This window comes from Phacochoerus africanus, chromosome 3 (genome assembly GCF_016906955.1).
Source record: "Phacochoerus africanus isolate WHEZ1 chromosome 3, ROS_Pafr_v1, whole genome shotgun sequence".
NCBI lineage: Eukaryota > Metazoa > Chordata > Mammalia > Artiodactyla > Suidae > Phacochoerus > Phacochoerus africanus.
Window position 1 is genome coordinate 176,399,507 of NC_062546.1, and position 25,470 is coordinate 176,424,976.

A 25,470-nucleotide genomic window follows, 5' to 3' on the forward strand; every position below is an offset into this window, starting at 1 on the left:
GATTTGTAGACATGTTCTTTCAACAGCCTTGCTTGCAAAATACCATTTCTTGTTTTGGAGATGCTGTTTCTCTTCAGGGAGAACCTTGGGAGAAAAAGGGTCTATGACTATTACTTGTCAAATGAGAAGAGGCCGAAATATTTTAAAATATCTTTTTTAAAAAAGATGCTTTTGGAGTTCTTTTGTGGAGCAGTAGTTAAGGATGTGGCGCTTTCACTGCAGCGGCTTAGGTCACTGCTGTGGCATAGGTTTGATCCCTGGCCCAGGAACGTCCTCAGGCTGTGAGTACAGCCAAAAAAAAAAAAAATCACTTTGGAATTTTTATTGTTTTATTATCGCATTAAAGGCACATATTAATTTGAAGATATTTTACAGGTATATGCATGCATTAATATATCATTTTTTAAATCTCCTATTAAAATGTTTTTGATTTTCTTCTTGTAGGTCACATTCATTTTTTCAAAGTAATTCTGCACTTTTTAATTGCTTTCTCTCACCTTTAACATTATTTCTAAAAAATTGTAATTTGTGGTCCATAGAACCTCTCTATCTTACTACTCCTTCCTATGTTGGCTGGCATTTCTATCTTTTTTTTTTTTTCTTGTTAGTGAAAGCATTTTAATGTATGAATGTGCCTCCTTGGTTCTAAAAGAATTTCTTGCCTTTTTCAAAAAACTACGTTTACGTTTTATGTGTTAAGCGGTCAAGTAGTTTTTAGTTTAGTTTTTGTCTTTGCTTTGCCCATGGTATACAGAAGTTCCCCGGGCCAGGGATTGAACCCAGGCCACTGCAGTGGCCCAAGCCTCTGCAGTGACCATGCTGGATTCTTAAGTTGCTGCACCACAGAATAATGCCCAGTAGTTTTTAGTTTTTATTCCCTAGTACAAAAACTATAACCTTTAATTATAGGAAATTATGAAAACCCCAGAAAGGGGGAAATTCCAAAGTAGTGTGTGGGTTGCCTTTTCTTTGAAGAGATACCTTGGAGGTTCCCATCATGGCTCAGCCGAAACAAATCTGATTAGTATCCATGAGGACACGGGTTCGATCCCTGGCCTTGCTCAGTGGGTTAAGTGTCTGGCGTTGCTGTGACCTGTGGTATAGGTCACAGATGAAGCTCAGATCTGGCAGTGCTGTGGCTATGCTCTGATTCAACCCTTAGCCTGGGAACCTTCATATGCTGTGGGTGCAGCCCTAAAAAGACCAAAAAATTAAAAATAAAAATTAAAAATTAAAAAAACGAAGAGATAGCTTGAAGAATAGATATTTTGATAGTCGGACTCGGGGTACGGAAAGCGGAGGGCATTCCAGAGGGCAAGAAAAGATCTGGCAATAAAACTTCAGCATGGCTCACAGGATGCTGATGGGTTCACGGAGTAAGGGTGGACATAGATAAGACTGGAGTGAGTCAGGATGAGATTTTGGAGATCTTGAATGTTAGGTGAAGGAATCTGGCATTAATATTCTGCAGGAAGTGAAAAAATCCAAGTCTGACATTTTTCCGTAAAAATCTCAACCTCCAGAACACACAAAATTCCTGCGAACCTCTTTTCGTACCACAGCACATAGAAGCACAATGTTATATTTGAGAATCACTATTTGTTCATTTCCTGTAAGACATGTTTGAATGTAAAATGGGAGGAAAAGCCTTGTATTTAAGTTCCTTCCTGATGTTTTTTTTCCCAAAGGGAGGAGGGGAAAGTTACAAAGTCATCTTCTGCGCTTGAACACAAACAAAACTCCACATCTCGGCCCAGCTGTACAACAAAGTCACAGAAGTGGCACAGGAGCTATGAACACAGAAAAAGTTGTACATGGCTGGAAGAGCAAATTTACAATTAGTGAAGAATCTTTGTAATGTTATTTGAAACCTGAGACGTCTGTAGTTTTGGTCGTTTGCCCAGTAAGTTGAAAGGACTCTTTTTTTAAAACCTAGGATTTGATTTTTCTTGGTCTAAGTCCCAATCTGTCACTAGTGGTGAGTCAGAAGGGATGCCTGAAATAGTTCATGTGCAGTTATTTGTATTCATGTCTTATCTTTCTTGGATGGCCAGGACTGTTTCCTTTTTTCTTTTTTCTTTTTAGGGGCCACACCTGCAGCATATGGATGTCCCCAGGCTAGGGGTCGAATTGGAGCTGCAGCTGCTGGCCTATGCCACAGCCACAGCCACACAGGATCCAAGCCATGTCTGTAACCTACACCACAGTTCATGGCAACGCCGGATCCTCAACCCACTGAGTGAGGCCAGGGATCAAACCCAAGTCCTCATGGATACCAGTCAGGTTCGTTAATGCTGAAGCATGACAGGAACTCCCAGAACTGTTTCTTACTCATCTATTTATTTCACAAAAACCCAATGAAATCTTTGTATATTCCCTGCTTGCTGAATTATATAACAGAGGTTTCTACTCATCTGTCAAAAAAGTGAGACAACAAGTAGGTTTTTTTTTTTTTTTTCTGCTTTTTAGGACTGCACCTGAGGCATATGGAGCGTCCCAGGCTAGGTGTCGAACTGGAGCTACAGCTGCTGGCCTACACCACAGCCACTGCAACATCAGATCCGAGCCTCATCTGCGACCTACAACTGCCACAACTCACAGCAACGCCAGATCCCTAATGCACTGAGCGAGGCCAGGGATCAAACACAGATTCATTTCCACTGTACCATGACGAGAACTCCAGGAAGTAACATTTTGTGATGTATATTTTTTTTTTTGTCTTTTGTTGTTGTTGCTATTTCTTGGGCCGCTCCCACGGCATATGGAGGTTCCCAGGCTAGGGGTTGAATCGGAGCTGCAGCCACCGGCCTACGCCAGAGCCACAGCAACTCGGGATCCGAGCCGCGTCTGCAACCTACACCACAGCTCACGGCAACGCCGGATCGTTAACCCACTGAGCAAGCGCAGGGACCGAACCCGCAACCTCGTGGTTCCTAGTCGGATTCGTTAACCACTGCGCCACGACGGGAACTCCTGTGATGTATATTTTGATGTGAACTTTAGGCTGATTAACGGCATCGTAAGGACAAAGGAACCCAAAGTTTTCATATCCCTTTTCCTTGCCTGGGACGAACAGCTTAGTGAATGCGATCAGCTGATGAAGAAAGTTCTGCTAAAGATACTTTTTCAAGATATTAATAGGAGTTCCTGCTATATGGCACAATGGGATTGGCGGTGTCTCTGGAGCGCTGGCCCACAGGTTCCATCCCCAGACTATCACGATGGGTAGAGGATCCAGTGTTACCACAGCTATGGCATAGGTTGCAACTGTGGCATGAATCTGATCCCTGGCCTGGGAACCCCATATGCCATAGGGCAGCTGAAAAAGAAAATATATATATATATATTAATAGAAAACATTTACCTGCAGAAACTGATCATCTTAAACTAGAAAGAATTACACATGAAATAGTCATTTCCATCTTTGAGGGTAAGATAGACTGACGGATGCCCCCTCTCCGAAAACCCTTTAAAAAATGAAAAATAAGTCAGTAAATAAAATAGCAGTGGTGTGTAAACTCAGGCAGGCCACAGGCTTTGAAGAAAGTTGCTCAGAGGTAGAATGAGAGGGTTGGGGGTCTTCCCACTTCTCACTTCTACCCTACCCTCCACGGGCCATTGTGACCTCTAGGGCACTTCCCAGAGGCACCATTTGTGTTTCTGTAAGAGCGTCTTTTGGCCAAACACATGGGTATCAAATCAAGAGAAGTTGGGCAGGAAGAGTCCAGGAAAAAGTGTGACTAAAGTTTATTTTAAAAAATTTTATTTTTCATTTTAGGGCTGTACCCTCGGCATATGGAACTTCCCAGGCTACAGGTCAAATTGGATCTACAGCTACCTGCCTATGCCACAGCAACGCCACATCAGAGCTGTGTCTGTGACCTACACTGCAGCTCATAGCAACACCAGATCCTTAACCCACTGACCGAGGCCAGGGATCAAACCTGCTTCCTCATGGTTACTAATCAGGTTCATTACCCCTGAGCCACAACAGGAACATCTACTAAAGATTATCATTGACACCAGTCCAAAGAGAATAGAGACCCTTCACCCCAGATGGTTTTGTAGGAGTAAGTTGGTATTCCTCTAAACAAAGGAAACAGATGGGACTCTGGGAACTTTTCCTGCTTGGGGTTCCTGGACATTCTTCCTCTTTTCATCATTGCCGTATATTTCCCTTCAACCACCCTTCAATGCTGGATTAGAAAGTAGCATAAGATATAGTTCCCTTTTTTTTTTTTTTGTCTTTTTAGGGCCGCAAGTATGGCATTTGAAAATTCCCAGACCAGGGTTCAAATTGGACCTACAGATGTGGGCCTGTACCATAGCCACAGCAACACCAGATCCAAGCCACATCTGTGACCTGCATCCCAGCTTGCAGTAGCAGCTTGCAGCAACACCAGATCCTTAACCCACGAGGCCTGGGATCAAACCCACATCCTCATGGATACCTGTTGGGTTCTTAACCTGCTGAGTCACAATGGGAATTCCTAAGATAAGATTCTTAAAGTGGATTGGTGGTTGCCAGGGGCCGGAAGGTGGAGGAAATAGGGAGATGTTGGTCAAAGGGTATGGATTTCCAGTTATAGGCGAATAAGTTCTCCAGAGCGAATGTCCCAGTTAGCAATACTATATTGTGTACTTGAAAATTGCAAAGAGAGTAGGTCTTTTTTTTTTTTTTTTTTTTGGCTGTACCCACGGCATATGGAAGTGTTCCTGGGCCAGGGATCAAATCTGAGCTGCAGCTGTGACCTACAGCGGCAGCAATGCTGGATCTTTAACCCACTGTGCCACAGCAGCAATTCCAAGAGTAGATCTTAAATATTCACACACCAAAAAGTGATAATTTCGTTAGGCAACAAATGTGTTAATTAACCTTATTATGGCAATCATTTTGCAAGGTATATATATATCACATTGTATACCTTAAAAACAAGATTATATGTTAATTATATCAATAAAGCTGAAACAAAGACATGGCTCTCAATTTCTTATGGTCTGGTGGTGGAAATCCGTTTATTCATTCAACATATTTGCAGCACCTGTGTGCCATGAATATGTGACAAGAAGGTGGAGCGTTTGCCAGATGAATGGTGCAGCTACCATATGCAGTGGGGTTTTGGAAGCTATCTTTGGAAGTCAGATGGCTTGGGAAGGCTTTACTAAAGGACTCACTATTTGTCCAGGACTCGTGGAATAGGCAGGAACTGAACTGGAAGAGGAGAAGGTCATAGCTGGAAGCGTGGAGTCAGGAGTAGGAGACCTGAGAGAACTCAAGAAGGAAAGGCAGGTTTTAGGCCAGGGTGGGGAACGCTTGGGTTTAAGAAGTATGGGAAGAAAGGCGAAGCTGTCACCTTCCGTGGCAAAAGGCACCTTGCAGATGTACATTATAGGTTTTTGTTTGTTTGTTTGTTTGTTTAGGGCTGTACCTGTGGCATATGGAGATTCCCAGGCTAGGGGTCTATTCAGAGCTGTAGCCGCTAGCCTACACCAGAGCCACAGCAATGTGGGATCCAAGCCGAGTCTGCAACCTATACCACAGCTCACGGCAATGCAGGATCCTTAACCCACTGAGCGAGGCCAGGGATCAAACCTGCATCATCGTGGATGCTAGAAAGATCAGTTTTCTCAGGAGTTGTCAGAAAACACAACTGTTGTGGCACAGCAGAAATGAATCCAACTAGGAACCATGAGGTTGCAGGTTTGATCCCTGGCCTTGCTCAGTGGGTTAAGGATCTGGCATTTCCTTGAGCTGTGGTGTAGGTTGCAGACATGGCTCAGATCGAGCATTGCTGTGGCTGTGGTGTAGGCTGGCAGCTAAGCTCTGATTTGACCCCTAGCCTGGGAACCTCCACATGCCACAAGTGCGGCCCAGGAAAAAAAAAAAAAAAAGAGTGTGTTAAATTTCAACCTAAAATTGAAGCTAGAGTTACTTTTTAACCAAAGGTTACCTCCTACACAGCATATGAAATGAAAATTACTCTGGAAAAGCCTTGAATCACCCAGAGCAGTAGTCAAGATTAGTCTAGTCTTTACCACCACGTAGCAAATCCCTCGCATCCAGTTCCTCCTACAGCATTGGAGTCCATCACTTTGTATTGTTAGGCAACAGGTGAAGTTGCTTTGCTTGCACTTCAGGCCCAAGTTGTACAAAAAAATGCAACTGGAGTGTGGACAGTTGGCTTGTCAGAAATTAAAGACAGTATGTGCAGTTTCACTGTATTATTAGATTCTGCCGTTTACTTCATACTATGTCATTGAATCCCTTTCCTCACTTCTCTTTACTTTAATGATTAAATTCTACTGTCTAGTACTAGTGAAACTTAACATTCCTTCTGTACATAATACATGCCCCTGCAGAAAAACAAAATCATAGTTCTTCCATATGGACATACATAATCTTAACATTTTCATATATTTCTTTATAATCATTTTTCCTTTTCCTTTTTTTTCTTTTTGCTTTTTAGGGCCACACCAGGGTACATGGAAGTTCCCAGGCTAGGGGTCAAATCTGAGCTGTAGCTGCTGGGCTACACAGCTCACAGCAACACCAAATTTGAGCCTCATCTGCGCCCTACACCACAGCTCATGGTAACACCGGATCCTTAACTCACTGAGCAGGGCCAGGGATCAAACCCGAATCTTCATGGATACTAGTTGGGTTTATTTCTGCCAAGCCACAATTGCAACTCCATTTTTCCATATTTCCATATTTTAAAACACAGTTGAGATCATCAGGTACAAACTAAATACATTTTCATTGTTTTTAATTTCCTGATATTATAAATAATGCTGCAGTGGACATATATGAACACAATTCTTGGCCTTTCTGATTGCACCTGTTCACTTTTAAAATTTCGAAATAGCAGATTTAAGTTTTAAAACAATACAGCAAAGTCGAAAGTACAGTTCAAGGAATTTTATTTTCTTTCGTCATCTGAGAGTGAGTTATCAACCTGAATATTTCCCTGAATATTTCTCTATGTGCTTTCTCACAAATAAGATCACTCTTTCACTTGACCATAAAATAACTACCCAGCAACTAGAAATTCTCATAATAAGCAAAGTAAGTCAGAAAGAGAGAGACAAACACCATATGATATCACTTATATGTGGAATCTAAAATATGGCACAGATGAACTTATCTACAGAACAGAAACAGACTTGAAGACATGGAGAACAGACTTGTGGTTGCCAGGGGGGAGGGCGGAGGGAGTGGAATAGACTGGGAGGTTGGGGTTAGTAGATGAAAACTATTACGTTTAGAATGGATGAGCAATGTGGTCCTACTGTGTAGCATAGGGAACTATGTGCAGTCTTTGGGGATAGACTCTGATGAAAGATAAGAAAGGGAATGTAGGAGTTCCCATTGTGGCTCAGCCGGTTAAGAACCTGACTAGTATCCACAAGGATTTGGGTTTGATCCCTGACCTCCCTCAGGGGGTTAAGGATCCAGCATTGCCACAAACTGTGATGTAGGTCACAGATAAGGTTTGAATCTGGGGTTGCTGTGGCTGTGGCGTAGGCTGGCATCTGCAGCTCTGATTCAACCCCTACCCTGGGAACTTCCATATGCTTCAAGTGCAGCCCTTAAAAGGAAAAAAATAAAAGAAAGGGAATATATGTATATGTATGACTGGGCCACTTTGCCGTATAGCAAGAAATTGCCACCATGTTGTAAATTGACTGTGCTTTAATTTAAAATTTAGAAAAATAAGGAAAATTAAATTTTAAAAGATAACAACCCAAATCTTAATAGTGATATGCTATTAACATCCAATAATTAGTCCCCATTCAAGTTTGGCCAATTGTTCCAATAACTCCTTTATACAAAACATCCAATTCAGAGCTAGGTATTATAGGTAGTTGTCAGGTCTCTATTTTATTTATTATTATTATTATTATTTGCTTTTAAGGCCAAACCCACAGCATATGGAGGTTCCCAGGCTAGGGGTCCAATCGGAGCTACAGCTGCCAGCCTACACCACAGCCACGGCAATGCAGGATCCAAGTTGAAGCTGCAACCTACACCACAGCTCACCATGGAAAGATGGGATCCTTAACCCACTGAGCAAGGCCAGGGATTGAACCTGTGTCTTCATGGATCCTAGTCGGGTTCATTAACCACTGAGCCACGAGAGGAACTCAGAGTTGTCAGCTCTCTTTAGTCTCCTACATACTGGAACAGTGGCTCAGCCTTTGCCAGATTTCATGGGCTTGACACTCTGAAAGAGTACAGGCCCTTTATTTTGTCAGTTTGGGCTTAATTGATGTTTCCTCATGATTAAACAAATTTAATATGCATCTTTGGCAAGAAAAACAGAACTCATGCTGAATTTTCCTCTTCCTGAGTCTACCAGGTTGTGCATGATTCGTCCCATTACTGATAATGTCCACTTTGACCATCTGATTAAAGTGCTGTCTGGAGTTCCCTTTGTGGCTCAGCAGGTTAAGAATCTGACTAGCATCCATGAGGATGCAGGTTTGATTCCTGGCTTTGCTCAGTGGGTTAAGGATCCCGTGTTGCCATGAGCTGTGGTGTAGGTTGCATACAAGGCTCAGATCCTGGGTTGCTGTGGCTGTGGTGTAGGCCGCCAGCTACAGCTCCGATTCGACTCCTAGCCTGGGGACTTCCATATGCTGTGGGTGTGGCCCTAAAAAGCAAAAGAAAGAAAGAAAGAAAGAAAGAAAGAACGAAAGAAAGAAAGAAAGAAAGAAAGAAAGAAAGAAAGAAGAAAGAAGAAAGGAAGGAAGGAAGGAAGGAAGGAAGGAAGGAAGGAAGGAAGGAAGGAAGGAAGGAAGGAAGAAGGAGAAAGCAAGCTGTTTGCTGAGCTTCTTGTAAAATTACTTTTTCCCTTTGTAATTAATAAATACTTTGTGAGGAGGTACTTTGGAACTATGAAAATATTCTATTTCTCATTAAAGTTTTAATTTGTTCATTCATTCATTCATTCATTCAGATTGGTATGAACTGGTGGATTCCTGTTTTATCCATTGGATTATAATCCATTGTTATCATTATTTATGTTGATGTTCAAATTCTCCCCGATTGGCAACTGGGAGCCTATTCAAGCTGGCTTCTGTATCTTTTTGACATGTCTCCTTTCGTTGATAACATTCTTGTTTTTCTTTTCTTTTTTTGGCTTCACCCTCTGCATGCAGAAGTTCCCAGGCCAGTTGAACCTGCGCCACAGCAGCAACCCAAGCTGAGACAGTGGCAACGCTGGATCCTTAACCCACTGAGCCTGAAGAAACCTCTTTGTTTTATGGTACAACAAAATATTCTAGGATTGTCTTGTACTTTTCTTACCTCAGTCCTGGAATCAGCCATTTCTCCAAGGAAAACTGATTTCTGTTAGTGGAAGATGGTATTTAGAAGCCAAGACCTAGGCACCAGATGTATTCATTGCTATTGGGATGTTGCCAGCCAGTAGACAGCATAAATACAAAGACACAGGCAGACAGTTCCATCTAGAATTATTTCTCTACTTATATACTAAATACCATAAATTCACCCTGACACACCTAATTCCAATTGAATATCTTTTTTTTTTGGTTAAATTTTTTTTTTCTTTTATTTATGTGTATATTTTTTTTCTACTGTTCAGCATGGTGACCCAGTTACACTTATATGTATACATTCCTTTTTCTGACATTACATTTTCCATCGTAAGTGACTAGACAGAGTTCCCAGGTCTACACAGCAGGATTCCATTGCTAATCCATCCCAAAGGCAACATTCTGCATCTATTTACCCCATGCTCCCAGTCCCACCCACTCTCTCCCCCTCCCCCTTGGCAACCACAAGTCTATTCTCCAAGTCCACGATTCTGAATATCTTTTCATATTGTTGTCCATTAGGAAAAACTAGGCTTCTATTATCTTTAAAATATTTGCTTATGTGATCAAGTTCCTGTATGTAACTGTAGTGGATTGAATGACGGTCCCCCAAATGATATGTCCATGTGTCAGCCCCTGGAATTTGTGGAGGTGACCTTATTTTAAAAGGGGGGCTTTGCAGTTGTAGTTGAGATCTCAAGATGGGATCATCTGGATTATCTGGGTGGACCCTAAAGCCAGCGGCAGGTGTCTTTATAAAAGACACACATACAGAAGAGAGACATAGAGAAGAAGAGGGGAAGGCATGTAAAGAGAGAGGCAGAAACTGGACCTCTGCAGCCCTGCAGCCACCTGAAGCTGAAAGGAGCCAGGAAGGAGTCTCCCCTAGAGCCTTCAGAGGTAGCAGTGACCTGCAGGCACCTTGATTTCCTGAGAACCTCATGGCTTCTCTGCTGCCCCATCTCCCAGGCCAGTGCCTTCTGTCTCTACTCCAGCCCTGACTTCCCATTTTAAGCCACTTCCCACCTTCCTTATAGATGTTTCCTCACCCCACTTGAACTCCAACCCCCCATACCAGGCTGCACTCTTCATAATGTTGCCAGATAAAATATGGAATGTCCAGTTAAAGTTGAATTACTGATAAACTACAAACAATTCATGCAAGATTTGGGACATATTTATACTAAAAAATTATTCACTGTTTATCTGAAGTTCATGAATTGGGTGTCATGTTTTGTTTCATTGGCTTTTCTTTTTTCTTGGCCAAATCTGGCAACCCTGCTTCTTCATCCTACCTCTTCACTGTATCTAAGCTAGGACTTCCACCTGCATGGAATGGCCTCAACACTCTACTGGGGCCCTGCATTTGCAGAGCTGCCCATCTGACGGGCACCCTTTTCTTCCCACTCAGACTCTGGTGCCCCACACCAGCCATCAGGGCTCCCCACGCTCCTCCTCTCCTACCGCAGACACAAGCCTTGCTTTTGCCCCACCTAATGGCTTTTGGACTGATTGTTTAGGAAGAGAAGGGAAAGGAAGGAAAGGGAATGGAATGGAAGAGAAAGGCGGGTCTGGTTATGCTTTTCAGTGTACTTCCTATTCTCCCTGTAATAGAACAGTAATAGAATAGCTTTTATTTGAAGAAATGGCCTATATTAGGGTTCTTCAGAGAAACAGAAGCAATAGGATGGATGGATGGATAGATAGATGGGAGTTCCTGTCATGCCTCAGTAGTTAGTGAACCCAACTAACATCCACAAAGATGCAGGTTCGATCCCTGGCCTTGCAGGGGTTAAGGATCTGGTGTTGCCATGAGCTGTGGTGTAGGTCGCAGACGTGGCTCAGATTCCGCGTTGCTGTGGCTGTGGCGTAGGCTGGCAGCTACAGTTCTAATTTGATCTCTAGCCTGGGAACCTCCATGTGCCATGGGTGTGGCTCTAAAAGACCAAAAATAAATAAATAAAATAAAATAAGGATAGGTAGATAGACAGACAGACTAGACTGAGAGGAGATTTATTATATGAATTGGCTCACAGAGTTCTGGTGGCTGAGAAGTCCCACAGTCTTCCCTCTGTGAGCTGGAGAACCAGGAAAGCTGGTGGAATAATTCAATCTGAGTCTAAAGGCCCTCGAAGTTGGGGGTGGGCATGGGTGGGAGGGACAGGGTAGGCAATGGTGTTAAGTTCTGGAGTGTGAAGGCCTGAGAAATAGGAGCTTTTTTTTTTTTTTTTTTGCCTTTTTAGGGGCTGCACTCACGGCATATGGAGGTTCCCAGGCTAGGGGTCAAATCGGAGCTACAGCTGCCATCCTACGCCAGAGCAACAGCAACTCAGGATCTGAGCTGCGTCTGCGACCTACACCACAGCTCATGGCAACGCCAAATCCTTAACCCACTGAGCGAGGCCAGGGATTGAACCTGCAACCTCATGGTCCCTAGTCGGATTTGTTTCCGCTGTGCCAAGACGGGAACTCCAGTAGGAGCTTTAATATCTGGGGTCAGGAGAAGATGGACATTCAAGTTGAAGAAGAGAGAACCACGATTTTGCCCTTTCTTTGCTTTTCTTTTTCGTCCTATTCAGACCCTCAGTGGGTTGGATGATGCCCGCCTACAGTGGTAAGGGCAGATCTTTCTTGACTTAGTCTACCGAACTAAATGCTAATCTCTTGCAGAGACAACTTTCACAGACACACCCAGAAATAGTGTTTTACCAGCTACCTGGTCATTCGTTAACCCAATCTAACATTTTATGATCTAACGTTAAATTAATCATCACATTGGAAGTTCCCTGTGGCACAGCGGGTTAAGGATCCAGCAGCTGTGGTGCTGGTTACGACTGCAGTGTGGGGTCAGTCCCTGGCCTGGGAACTTCTGCATGCCACAGGTGAAGCCAAAAACAACAACAACAAAAAACCTTAATCATCACGTGGCCTGTGAAAACAGATTGTTTTAAGAGGATTACCTGAGGATAGTAAGGTTAAAAAAGATTCAAAGTGTAGGAGCAACAGCATTTGAAGGGTGTCTCTTGTCCTATCTTTTGATCTCCTCATTTTCCAGCTGCTGTCTTTGTTCATGCCTCTCACCTCTTTATACTGTATCTACTCTGGACTTTTATGAAATTTCTAAATAAGAACCCATAAGAGCCAAACTATAAATTTCCCACCTTTCTCACAAAGTCATTGTCTCAGCCTCAACCAATTCTTTGATTAAGAAAAAAAAAAAAGTGGAGGTGGGTGGGTATTTAAAAGAGATCTAGTATGGAGTTCCCTGATGGACTAGCAACTAAAAGATCCAGGGTTGTCACTGCTGTGACTCAGGTCACTGCTGAGGCTTGGGTTTGATCCCAGGCCTAGGAACTTCCATATGCCATGAGTGTGGCCAAAAAAAGTTTATTATTTATTTATTTATTTATTTATTTTTGGTCTTTTTGCCATTTCTTGGGCCACTCCCACGGCATATGGAGTCTCCCAGGCTAGGGGTCTAATCAGAGCTGTAGCCGCCGGCCTACGCCAGAGCCACAGCAACGCAGGATCCGAGCCACGTCTGCAACCTACACCATAGCTCACGGCAACGCCGGATCGCTAACCCACTGAGCAAGCGCAGGGACCAAACCCGCAACCTCACGGTTCCTAGTCGGATTCGTTAACCACTGCACCATGACGGGAACTCCCCAAAAAAAGTTTAAATAAAGAAGTAAATAATAAAAGAGATCTAGCATATCTGCTAAATATTGCAAAGAAATCAATAACCCCACTCACAGTTATTTTTCCTGCCAAGTTCAGTTGCTGTCTTCTTTAGTCTACCCTACACCATCCCTACACCTACAAACATTATATGCCAGCCACCCAGCACAGTCATGACCTTGGAGATCAGTTATTTTTTTAATTTACTCTATTAAGATATAGTTGATTTACAATATTGTGTTAATTTCTGCTGTACAGCAAAGTGACCCAGTTACACATATATGTATGTTGGTTAAGAATCTGACTGCAGTGGCTCAGGTTACTGTGGAGGTGCAGGTTCAATCCCCAGGCTGGCACAGTGGGTTAAAGGATCTGGTGTTGCCACAGCTGTGGCTCAGATTCAGTCCCTGATCCGGTGCCTTCCATATGCTGTGGGGCTGCCAAAAAAGAAAAGAAAAAAAAAAAATCAAAATTCAAGCAGAGTTTGGAGCTAAAATAATGAACAAATTAGAAATTCTAATTTAGGGAAACAGCTCGATTTCCTAAGTGCTCTGTAATTATGGTGGGCTTTTTTTTTTTTTTTTTTCGTTTACTGTCAAGCCAACTGCAACCATAAATTGAAACACTGTGGTTAAAGGGCACATTTCTGATCAAATCAATCACAAACACAAGTCAGCCAGTCAAGCCATAACAGGCTCTTTTCCCTTTTATAGTCATAGGAAACAATAAATGACAAAGGCTAATGTGCAATAAAGCTGTTATCAGACTGTGAGAAAAAAAACCCTATATATTAGTGGTTACATTATAGCTATACCAAGCTTGTAAATTCAGATGCCTTTTATATGGGAGAATATTTTCCCATCACGAATGAGGTACCAAGTCATGTTTGTCTTTGCAAAGATTTGTCACAGTCATTCCTACCATTCCTGGGTGAATCACCCTGGCTCATCGGGTAAGACTTAGAAGATCGTGGCCAATGGGCAATACAATCGAAGTGATAAATGTGCAGCTGGCTCATGTGAAAGCCTGTGGAGCTTCATTTCAGGAATAACGGGGAAGATTTATGGTGGGAAGGCAGTGACATGTGTGGGAATTTCAGTAGTGGTGGAGCTGAGACCCAGAGGAATCGAAATGAGAGGGTGAGACCAAGTATTGAGCTAACGTCTAGAAAGAACTGCTGAATCAAGATATTGGCTGCAAAGAGAAATACGAGTCAAGGAAGGTTTGAGGTCAGTGCTAACCTAGATACCCCAGGTTTGCCCAGGAAACACCTAAGAGCCTTTAGCACTGGCAGTTTCTGATGTGAGATGAGTAATAACCCCCTCTCCTTTCCTTAGGGAACGCTCTTAAAGCCAGTGAGATGACAGGTGACAAAAAGACCTTACGAAAATCTTGGTGATGTCCTACACAACATGGAAACAAATTTTATGTTTTTTGTTTGTTTGCTTTTGTTTTATGGCTGCATTGCAGCATATGGAAGTTCCGGGGCCAAGGACTCAATCCGAGCTGCAGCTGCTGCTGGATTCTTTAACCCACTGTGCAGGGCCAGGGAGCGAACCCAATAGAACTGGCACCTCCGCAGCTACCTGAGCCGCTGTAGTCAGATTCTTAACCCACCACACCATAGCAGAAATTCCAAATTTCATGGTTTTTTCCTTAAAAATATGATTCCTACCATTACTTTCTGGTGAAGCATCATATAATTAAGGAAAACTCATTTTAGTGATGGAGATAAAGTCAAAACCTACCAATCACTTGCCCCTAGATTATGCTAATCTGTACCCAGCCCTCTCCTTGAATTTTTCACCAACAATAAGGGGAACATGGGTGACATAGCAGAGATCTCAAGAGTAGGAAGGGGCATAGGTGAGAGGTGCCTGGTGAAGGTAGCTTGCATTTTTCCTCTGTTGGGCTCTTTGCCTAAGCTCAGGAGTGGACTTGCGCTAAGGGAAGAAGCCCACATCATTTCCCTTTTATGGTAACTGGGCAACCACAGCATATACCTTATAAATTATGTTTCATTTGGGTGAAACTTAGCTTTGGACTTTTTTGTTTTTAGGTTTTTATTTTTTCCATTATAGTTGATTTACATTGTTCCGCTTTGGACTCTATCATAAGAAAAATCTTGGGAAAGAGGCAGAAAGTAAATCTAGTTTTTTTGTCATTATGGAGCATGAAGCATGGTGTTTCCTTGTTTCCTTTTTTTTTTTTTTGGCAGGCACGTGGAAGTTCCTGGGCTAGGGATCGAACCCTCGCCACAGCAGTGGCCCAAACCACAGCAGTGACAAAGCTGGATCTTTAACTGCTAGGCCACCAGGGAACTCCTATTACTATAAAGTAAGAGTCCACGGATTCCGAGTCCCTAGGGCTTCCCCAAATTTAAATACTTGACCTTTGAGATATACCTTGAGCAGATTTAAAAACAGTAACAACAACAACAAGCTTGTTTGCTATTTCTCTGCCATTTTCTGATTAAATGAAATGACAAAGTAAAAAAAAAAGAATTGATCATGGTTTGGTGTTGAGGGTGTGTTCAGATGACACTTATGAGAGTGGTGAATACAGTCTAGAGTAACTTCTTAGCTTTTTTACCCTCTTCAACACACATAAAAGATGACATTCTAGAGCATTTCTACCCAGTAAAGAATTTGAGGGGAGTTCCCTGGTGGTCCAGGGGTTAGGATTTGAGGCTTTCACACTGCGGCCTGGGTTCCGTCCCTGGTCTGGGAACAAAGACCCCACATCAAGATGCTGCACACTGTGGCAAAAAAAAAAAAAAAAAAAAATTAAAAAGTGAAGATATTTTTATTGTACAAGAAGGGCCTTGAATTTGTTTTAAAAGGCAAAAAATTGAAAAACCTAGGTGCCCTAACTCTTATTCATGGCCAACCTCTTGTGACTCTCCTCTAAATGGACGGTAACACATCAGCTGGGCTAACAATATAGTCTGAGATGCTCTTGTCCAGAAAACCTCTTGAGGACTTGAAATTCAGCTGAGACAACGCTTCCCATTCCAGAGTTCCAGGAGTTCCACAGAAGTCTTCCCTCGCCAAACCATAGGTTTCTGGATAAAATGCAAAAACTTTATATATGTATATGTATATCTTTTGAAAGGAAATACCTAGGCACCAGAACGGAAGATGGAAGTCAAAACTAGAGCATTCTGTGTATGGGATGACATCAAAGTCCTGGGGACACGGTGCCCAGATCCAGGTCCTGGTGGGTGTGTGCTGGCATTTTAGTATCCACATAGGGATGAAGGCCATGACTGAGGGGCTCACACCAGGTAGAGAGCTGGCACCAAGGCCTCTGCTTCACGGCAGAGTCCTGGAGGGCTGGCCCCTCTGTGGAAAGAGCATTAGACATGCCACACCTGAGGCCTAAAGGAAGCTTGTGCCTTTGGCACTTTGTATATAGTCTCCTCTGAGAAATGAAAACCCCGTGCAGAGGTAGAAGATCTGAATTTATACCGTTCACATGGCATGAGAATCCCAAGCCCAGAAATTAGTATAAAAATGGGTCCTTGGGGGCATAATCTTTAAGACATTACCCTGCTGTGTCCCTCTGCCTGGCAAAGCAATAAAGCTGTATTTTTTCTTCTTTACCCCCCAAAATAAAGAAAGAAATAAAAACAGGTCCTGGGGAGTTCCCCGGATGCCTAGAGGTTGAGGATTTGGTGTTGTCGCTGCCATCCCCCAAGGTTTCCTGGCCTGGAAATTTCTGCATGCTGCATGTACAGCCAAAAAAAAAAAGCAAAAACTAAGATGGGTCCTGGGAGTCCCCTCACGGCTCAGCAGGTTGAGGAGCCAGTCTTGTCCCTGCTGTGGTGGCAGGAATTTAATCCCTGGCCTGGGACTTCTGTATGCTGCAGCATGCTGCCTACCCACCCCCCGCCCCAACAAAATGTGTGTCGAATGGGTAGAATCCCCAAGAACTGGGCCAGAGGCAAACACAGAATCTCTCTTCGAGGACACTTCTCTAACTCAAGGCACCTGCAATATCTAAAGAAACAACACACCTGCTAAAGCTGTGCTCACAATGAAAAATTACAGACTATGTGGGGAAATGATCCACCAGGAGAGAGAGTCAGGAGGCAACAAATGAATCAGCACCCCAGGCACTTGAAATAATAGAGAATAAAATAAAATGATCAAGAGACAATAAACTAAGAAAGTTCAGGGAAGTAAAGATGAAATGAATAGGTTCTTTAGTAAAAGAAAGATGTTAGAATGTGATATAAGTGCACGTATTCCCACAAAGTCACTAAATCATAATGGATTCCAATTGAAATCAAAGAATTGAAGGTAAATTTGAAGGGTTTTGTTTGTTTTGTTGGCCGTGATTTTTTGGGGGGAGTGGAAGTTCCTGAGCCAGGGATTGAACCCTCACCACCATAGTGACCCAATCCGTTGCAGTGACAACGCCAGATCCTTAAGTCACTGTGCCACAAAGGAATCCCCACATTTGAAGGTTTTTTTTATTGTTATACTTTGGAATAGATTACCTGCAGGAATAATGGAAATTCAATTATGTGACTCCCCCAAGATTATATTTAAGACCATCTGATGGGAGACCAAAAAAAAGAAGAAATCATTAAGGAGTTCCCATCGTGGCTCATCAGAAACAAATCTAACATCCATGAGGATGCAGGTTTGATCCCTGGCCTCGCTCAGTGGGTTAAGGATCCAGCATTGCCGGGAGCTGTTGTGTAGGTCGCAGATGCTTGGATCTGGCATTGCTGTGGCTGTGGTGTAGGCCTGCAGCTGCAGCTCCAATTCAACCCCTAGCCTGGGAACCTCCACATGCTGAGCGTGCAGCCCTAAAAAGCAAAACAAACAAACCATCTGATGGGTTTAGTTTAGATTATAAATGCATAAACTTTTCTTCGCTTTTGAGCTGCTTTATGAATAAATTATCTTCCATAGAGATGTTTGTCTAGTTTTTAATTCTTTTCTAATCATCAAAATAATGCAATCTTCATTATTTGAGACAAATTCTGAAATATGGAAAAGAAGCAAAAAACAAAAACACTATCCTGAAACACTATTAACCTTTTTTTTTTTTTTTTTTGCTTTTTAGGGCTGTACCTGTGGCATATGGAAGTTCCCAGGCTAGGGGCCGAACTGGAGCTACAGTTGCCAGCCTATGCCACAGCCACAGTGACGACGAGGGATCTGAGCTGCATCTTTGACTTTCACCACAGCTCACAGCAATGCCAGATCCCGGACTCACTGAGTGAGGCCAGAGATGGAACCTGCATCCTCATGGATGCTAGTCAGATTCGCTTCAGCTGAGCCACATGGGAACTCCCCCTGAAACACTATTAACATTTTAAAGTGTCCTTACAGAGCTGAACCTGTACTGAAATACAACTCGGTAGGCCCTTATTTTATAAATTTAACATTATGTCATAGCATTTAACCATGTCCTTAAAAGTGGTTATAAATAAAAGGAGTTCCCGTCGTGGCGCAGTGGTTAACGAATCCAATTAGGAACCATGAGGTTGCGGGTTTGGTCCCTGCCCTTGCTCAGTGGGTTAACGATCCGGCGTTGCCGTGAGCTGTGGTGTAGGTTGCAGACGTGGCTCGGATCCTGCGTTGCTGTGGCTCTGGCGTAGGCTGGCAGCTACAGCTCCGATTAGACCCCTAGCCTGGGAACCTCCATATGCCGCAGGAGTGGCCCAAGAAATAGCAAAATAGACCAAAAAAAAAAAAAGTGGTTATAAATATAGTTTAAAGGATTGCATAGTATTTCCTCACGGGTATACCGTTTATTTCATAATCCTCTTATTATTACCAATTTAGATTGGTTCCATTTTTTTCATTGCTATAACTAACTGCAATAAACATTTGCACTTAAATCTTTGTATATGGGGTTGATTATGTCATGAAGCTATATCTATGATTTTTTTAAATCAAAGGACAAGTCTTTATTTTATAATTCACATTTTCAAACGTATTTTTTTCCATTCAACAAAATTTATTGCATATCTACTACGTGCCAGATAAGTATACACTTTTGTTTTTGTTTTTGTTTTATATTTTTGCCTTTTCTAGGGCCGCTCCCAAGGCATAGGGAGGTTCCAAGGCTAGGGGTCAAATTGGAGCTATAGCCACAGGCCTATGCCAGAGCCATAGCAAGGCAGGATCACAGCCGTGTCTGTGACTACACCACAGCTCACAGCAATGCCAGATCCTTAACCCACCGAGCAAGGCCAGGGATCAAACCTGCAACTTCATTGTTCCTAGTTGGATTTGTTAACCACTGAGCCACAATGGGAACTCCAGTATACACTTATTTTTGTGTGTTTTTTTCCCCCTTCTGATTGTCAAAATCATCACATGCACTGTAAAAAAATTGACGTGTGTGTGCGCGCTCGCGTAAAAGGGAAAAGTAGGAAAGAGGAAGCCTGAGGGAATTCACCTACCTTCTTTGTATAGGATCTAAACCAGCCAAGAGAAAAGAGAAAACTCCAGCTAGAACCTTGCTGGGCACTTAGAAAATGTGGGCAACAAATTTATTAGTTAGATGCTAAAGTATTGGTTTATTTCATTTGGTCTTTAGAATATGTCTGCCTTGAAACACGTGAATTAGATGACTAACTTCCCAGACTTTCTCCCATTGTAATTCTAGGATTTGATGCCAACTTTTGTAGCTACATTTGAAAACGACGTTAGCTTACCAAAATGTCCATTCAGCCAAAGCATGCACCCATCAGAGGCACGCTTATAAACTCTAGCTCTTCATTATGTTTCAACTAAGAGAAGCAACACAAACGTAATGCGATCAAATGAATCAAATTTACTCTTCCTGGAGTTCCCTTCGTGGCTCAGTGGTTAACAAACCTGACTAGCAGCCATGAGGATGTGGGTTCAATTCCTGGCCTCACTCAGTGGGTTAAGGATCCGGTGTTGCTGTGAGCCGTGGTGTAGATCTCAGACACAGCTCACATCCCGTGTTACTGTGGCTATGGTGTAGGCCAGCAGCTGTAGCTCCAATTCAAACCCCTAGCCTGTGAACCTCCATATGCCATGGGAATAGCCCTAAAAAGCAAAAACAATAATAATAATAATTTACTCTTCCTTAAAAATCAAAATTAAAAAAAAAATAGTTGAACCTATTTCAACAACTGATTTTCTGTCTTATGCACAGGTGGATATACTATTTTGCCTGTCCAGGTTCTGCACTGCAGAGAAAAGAACTTAAGAGTCATGATGCTAAAATCTGGAAATAAGGTAAAGGATTGTAGTTAAAGCATAGGGAAAAAAAATCAAAGGACAGTAAATTCCTCTTACTCGATTCTGTGCGCTAGTGCTGGATTCTTCTCACAGAGCTCCAGCATGAAGGGCACTGTGTGTGGTTATGAATTTGTGCAGTGAAGGGCCCCAGGGGGTGCCTTTCCAGTGAGCCCTGGTTGAGGACTTACGCTCAAGTCATTTTGTGAATGTTTATTTATATAAAATACAACATATCTGTAGTAAGTCAATTTCTGAATGTATATATTTATATACGTGTACAAAATACAATAGACTGCAATGACTTCAGAAAGAAGAAATGGCAGTGGTTTATTGTATGAAGGGACCTATTGCTAAAGAAACAAAGAAGAGTGACAGTCTTCTTACACAATTCAGGAAAGTGAAACACCCTTTTTCACGGGTAATGTCTTTTGCACAGTGCATCAGGCTCGACTGGCATCATCACCAAATTTTTGAAAGGTAGCTGTCAAAAGCTGAAGCTGTGTATTAAAAAGACAGGTTTCTGTATCTTTAGTTATGTGACTTTGTGTACTGGGAATGTAGTTACTTGGCTTTTAGGATAGTTTTAGGGGCTATCATTAAGTCCTAAGTATACTGCCTATGAAATGGATTACTTTACCAAAAGTTTCTCAAACACTCACTTCATGCAGTATAAAAAAGAAGGTCCTATAAGGATTAAAAAGATAAGATACAGAACTTGGCTTCATGTAGTTTGGACTTGATTTGGAATATAGGTTTATAAGAATGTACATGGCAGAAATATACAAGAGGGAAAAAAAAAAGCTGAAGCTATGAATGTATGTCAGAAAGAAATTTAAGAAAACAGAAATTACCGTAATTTAGTACTTCAATAATTCCTTAAACAATGTTCAATAGTAAGGAAGAGGAAGCTCAAAATGAATAACAGGAAAAACTACAAGCTAGTTTTCACTCTACAAGAATAGTTTCTCTTGGGTTTCTACTCCCCGCCTGTGACTTGAGTCTTTTCAAACCACTGGCCTAAACAAACGGCTCAAAAAATCTAAGGGGAAGAACCGAGACCCAGGAGGATAGATTCTGTCCCTACGACTCCCAGCCTGGGCGAGGCCATAAAAAGTCAGGCTTGCCGAAAGACTGAGGCGTGCCATCTAGGGCTGACACCTGAAGATGGGGCCAGCACTTTCTGTCTCGGGCCAGCACTCTCCCTGGGAGTCAAGTAAGACTGGGTTGTGAACCCGGAGCAAGTGGCCTGTGACTTCCTCTCCTCCTCTGAAAAATGGGAAAACAGTGAGCTCCTCAAGGAGGGATAATTAACACATTGTTTGCTACAGTGGCTGGCACACAAAAGCTTCAAAGAAAATGTGGCAGGTCTTGAGCAGTAAGAAAGAGACTGAGGAGTTCTCTTCATGGCTCATTGGTTAAAGATTCCGACTAGGAACTGTGAGGTTTCAGGTTCGACCCCTGGCCTTGCTCAGTGGGTTAAGGATGTGGCTTTGCCGTGAGCTGTGGTGTAGATGGCAGACGAGACTCGGATCTTGCGCTGTTGTGGCTCTGGCGTAGGCCAGCGGCTTCAGCTCTGATTAGACCCCTAGCCTGGGAACCTCCATATGCCGTGGGAGCGGCCCTAAAAAAGGCAAAAAGACCAAAAAAAAAAAAAAAAGAGACTGAGCTTGGAGCCAGATAGGTGGAGTTCGAGGGTTGGTTATGTCACTTGCAACTTGGTAGCCCTGGGCATGGCACTTCAACTCTGTACCTCAGTTTCCTCATTCTTAAAATGGGAATAATGAGAGCACCTGCCTTGTGGGCAGTTGTGTAGAATGAATGAGTTAATACATGTTCAGTGCCTGACACACAGTAAATGCTCAATAAAAATCTTAACCATTCATCAGAACAGGAACTAGCAAATTATTTTACGTATCTCACAAGCTTGTTGGGAGGTTAATATAAAACAACCCATAGAAGTTCCCACTGTGGCACAGTGGGTTAAGAATCTGACTGCAGTGGCTTGGGTCATTGCAGAGGTATGAGTTCAGATCCCAGGCTCGGCGCAATAGGTTAAAGGATCTGGCATTGCTGTAGCTGTGGCGTAATTTGCAGCTGCAGCTTGGATTCAATCCCCGGCCAAGAAACTTCCATATACCACAGGTGCAGCCATTAAACAACAACAACAACAATCCATAAAGGTACTTAGCAAAGCCTCTAGCTCATAGTAAGTACTCAGTCAGAGTGAGAAATTACTTTGGTGATTGTTATTACTACAATTATTGGTATTTTACTATATTGAATAGTTCTGTAGTATAAAACATTTCTACATTTTTAACAATGATTTATTATTGATCATTAATCAGATGCTTTCATAAATTAGTAACAAAAACAGTTTTTCACATATGGCTGAGAAAACATGTGACCTGAAAAGCGTTACAGTAATATCATTAAAGAAAATACACGATTTATTCACCCTTCTAGAAATGTCTTACTTTACTACTTTCCACCTCTTTGTAACAAAGATTTTCTGAGTTTTCAACGTTTTGCTGTCTGAGTTAGTTAAAAATATGTTTACTTCCTCCACAGTCATTTGAGTCAGTCCCCTGGTATTCAGCTAAATTGAACTCCGGTATTTTGGAACAGAGTCTGTTGACACAAATATATTTGGCATCACTGGGGAATTTAAAACTACATACAGACAGTGTCATGATCCCTCAAACTCAGGATCGACCCAGTGTTATTGTGGAGTGCAAGCGCTGCTGAAAAGTTTCATGCTGTCATTTCTAGACTGAACTTATGGGCATGTTTGCGTCAGGTTAGCAGTGACAGTTACAAAGATTAAATTATAGTTTTGCAAACATGTTTAACAACACATATTAGGTACTTTGCTATTTTGCTCAAAAAATAGAAACGAGGATCTGATATGTGGCAAGATGTGCGACTATGACTTACCTTCCATCTGATTTTCAGGTAACCATGTGGGCTGAAAACAGTTCCCTTGCTCACTTCCTCCCAGGGGCACATCTGCTTCTCACTCAACCTGGAAGAGGCCGATTCACACTTGCGATTTTGTTGTGGTCTTGCCTAGATATTTCCAGTCTAGACAATTCCCTGATGGCTAAATTAAGCTAAATATCTAAGAAGCCAGAAGCTGATCAGCTTGGGAAAAAAGAACATTTGTGCTGCTCTGGGTCTTCTGCAACAACATTTTATTCTTCTAAGTGAAGAAGTAACATGAGGAGGCCCTTAGGGCCAAATGACCAGACTTTGTCACCTTGCCTTGGTTTCAGGTTTTCACAGGGCCTGTCAAAGGTCAAGACAGGCACAGGCCACTTCCATGTTAAGCAAAAGACCAAAAAAAAAAAAAAGAAAGAAAAAAGGAAACGAAAAGAAAAAGAAGGAAAAGACATGCAAAATAGGGTTACGAAATTTCTGGTATATTTCAAAGGTCAATATCTAAGGAGTAAACTGTTTCAACCCACATGGGCACACATGTACTCATTTAGTTCCATATAATGATGTCATTCCCCAGATGATTAAAGGAGTTATTAGGGGATTTATTCAAAATATTGATTCCTCATGCCCAACAGATGTGGCCCTATAATAAGACACAGAGTTAAGTTGGGTGGTGCTATCTTCTTTCTTCAAAACTGCCAGCACTTCTCTGTAATTAGAAATATTACCGGGTGGCATTGAGCTCCCTGGTGACAGAGAGGACCAGGGCCAGTGGCCCTCCTGATGGTTCCCTTCGGAGGCCCAGGGCATCTGTGGTTGGGAATCTCCAGCCTGTCAGCTCTCGTCTGTTGTCAAGGAGTGGATCAGCCCAGGAATCGGGGCTGAAATGGCATACTTACCAAGGGAATCCGTTTGATTTCTCCAGGTCTATGTGTTTATTGGTCTTTGAGAAAGAGGAACAGTTTGATCCCTTGTTTCAGAGAAGAAGGGTCCAAATGCAGCCTAGAATGGAATACGTGTACACCAACAGGGTCCATAAACCTTGGGTGGGCAGCGGTAGTATCCTTAGAGGAAGTTCCTGATGGGGCTCTAAGAGAGGGCCTCCGTGTAGCATGAGAGGCATCTAGAAACTAAGAAAAGCCTCCTGAGAGGAGCTCGCTGGTCAAAGTTGGGCTCAACCCTGGGCTGTTATTGGCCACACAGCCATTACCTCTGATTTGTTGGGAAGGCATGAGGTTTCCAAATTGGGCAGAGCAGCCATGACTTCATAAGAAGAGTATCCACTTGGCGAAATTTAATTTGCAGATATCAGAGGAGGAGGCTTCCATTTCACCATTTCCTAGGAAAAGCTAGCAATGAGGTAAAGGGGAGGGGAGAGAGAGAAAGAAGAGGAAGATGGAATCTTGGCAGGTGGCAGTTGGTGCCAGTGAGCTAGGATGGCTTGAATTGGGTGGAGGGAGCCTGAGGATTGGGAACCTCTGGGTGAGACCTGGGGAGAGGGAACAGACATAAGCAGAGGAAGAGAAAGCAGCCAGCCAGCCTTACATTGGGCATGGGGGCCCCATGAGTGACTCATGGAGGAGGGACTCGTGGCAAAGCCTGAGGCTGGTTTAAAATGACAGCTTCTCCAGTTTGTCAGACAGGGGAGTAGGAGGCCCAATGGGATCGTGGGGGTACAAAGGGGGCTTGGGGCCAGTGTCGCAGAAGGCTCTTACCCTGCTTCTTGTTCCTCGCACTAAGATGCACTGCTATCTAGTGTAATTGATTAATAGGAGGGTTATAAACTTTTTGATGCATCTGGTCTGGGTTCCACCAAAAGCCAAGGGCCTTTGTTAAAACCTGTCAGGTCTGATGACCATTGTACAACTATAAATGTAATAAACTCATTGAGTGATAAAAAAAAAAAAGTCAGGTCAACTGTTCTTCAGTGGTTTCCTGTCTCCCCAGAGTATAATCTGAAGTCCTTTCCAAGGCCTGCTGGGCACTTCTGACCTTCTGCTGCCTTTCCGCCCTCAGCCACCCTTCCAGGCCCCTGGCCCCTTTGCTTTCCTCGAACGCAAACTATCGAGCCCTGGCCCTCACTGGTCCTCGGACACCACTGGGCTTGTGCCCTCTCACCTCATGTAGAGAAATGAGAAAGAGCTCCCAATGTCTGCGTTTCTGAGGGCAGCCTTAACCAAGGGTTACGGAATGAATTTTCTCACCTTTTTGAGGGCTGGAAGTCTAAGTTTGAGGTGCCAGCAGGGGTGGTTTCTCCTGAGAGCTGTGAGGGAAG

General features: G+C 42.9%; 1 long non-coding RNA gene across 1 annotated transcript in view; it reads left to right on the plus strand.

Annotated features, from left to right (window-relative positions):
• Positions 1 to 25,470, plus strand: part of LOC125123489 (uncharacterized) — a 78,897-nt gene that overhangs the window by 47,043 nt on the left and 6,384 nt on the right. Inside the window, exon 2 of the long non-coding RNA XR_007134076.1 lies at positions 20,173 to 20,255. This is a non-coding gene — a long non-coding RNA (uncharacterized LOC125123489). The remainder of the gene's footprint in view (positions 1 to 20,172; positions 20,256 to 25,470) is intronic.